The sequence below is a fragment of the Tupaia chinensis genome, unplaced genomic scaffold, assembly GCF_000334495.1.
Source record: "Tupaia chinensis unplaced genomic scaffold, TupChi_1.0 Scaffold000477_1, whole genome shotgun sequence".
NCBI lineage: Eukaryota > Metazoa > Chordata > Mammalia > Scandentia > Tupaiidae > Tupaia > Tupaia belangeri.
Genome location: NW_006159986.1, coordinates 982,768 through 983,665, shown reverse-complemented (window position 1 = coordinate 983,665; position 898 = coordinate 982,768).

Genomic DNA, 898 nt, shown 5'->3' with positions numbered 1-898 from the left:
CTCCCGCCGCTCGCGCTGAGCCTCGGTCCCCTCGCGCCTCCGCCCTCGGGCTCCGGCTCGCGTCTCTGTCTCCCACCTGCCCTCGCTGTCAGCGAGCGTCTCTGCGTGTCTCTCTCCGTTTCTCCCTGCCTCTCTCGCCTCCTCTATCTCTCGCCCCGCGTGTCTCTGTCTCTGCTGGCTCACCCCCCTGGTCCTAACCCCGGGGTCCCCACGCCGTTCCCTCCGCCTGGGACTGGCGCCCGTGTGCTCGGAGGGAGGGCTTAGGAGGAGGAGGCCAATGAGAGCCAAGAATCGGGTCCTCCCGGGGCTGGGAGGAGGGCGGGGAGCGTGCTGGGAGTGAGCCCGGGCGGGGGGCGCGGGGAGCCGGGCTGGGGGCCCCCTGCCGTCTCCCCAGAACTTGAAGCTGCATTATTGATGGAGTCCAGCGGAGAGGATAAGGGGGAGGAGGGCAGCGGGGAGGCCAGTGGAGCTTTAACCACTTCCCCGCCCGGTGCCCGGAGTCTGGGGAGCCCTGTGAGGTCCCGGAGGGAGTACCACATGTCACGCTGTGAATGGGGGTGTCCTAGAAAGCGAGCGCGTGTGAACGAGTTGTGTGTGGGAGGACACGTGTCCGTCACCAAGGCAGGGGGGACGTGCAAGGAGTGCCAGGACCCTGTGGTGCCTCTAGCTAGGAGTGTGTGTGTGTGGGGAGGGGGGTTCGGCGGCGTGTGCTGTGCGAGTCTATGTGAGTAAGTGTGTCAGAGTGTCAAAGATGCGGTGTGAGTGGCAGGGTGTGGGAGGACTGCGTGTGTTCGGGGGAGGGTGTGGGTGTGGGGGAGGATGTCAGAGGCTGTCAAGGTGATGGGCAGGCGTGTGCCAGCTTGCAGGGGGGGGGGGGGACTGTTCCCAGAGCTCCAGC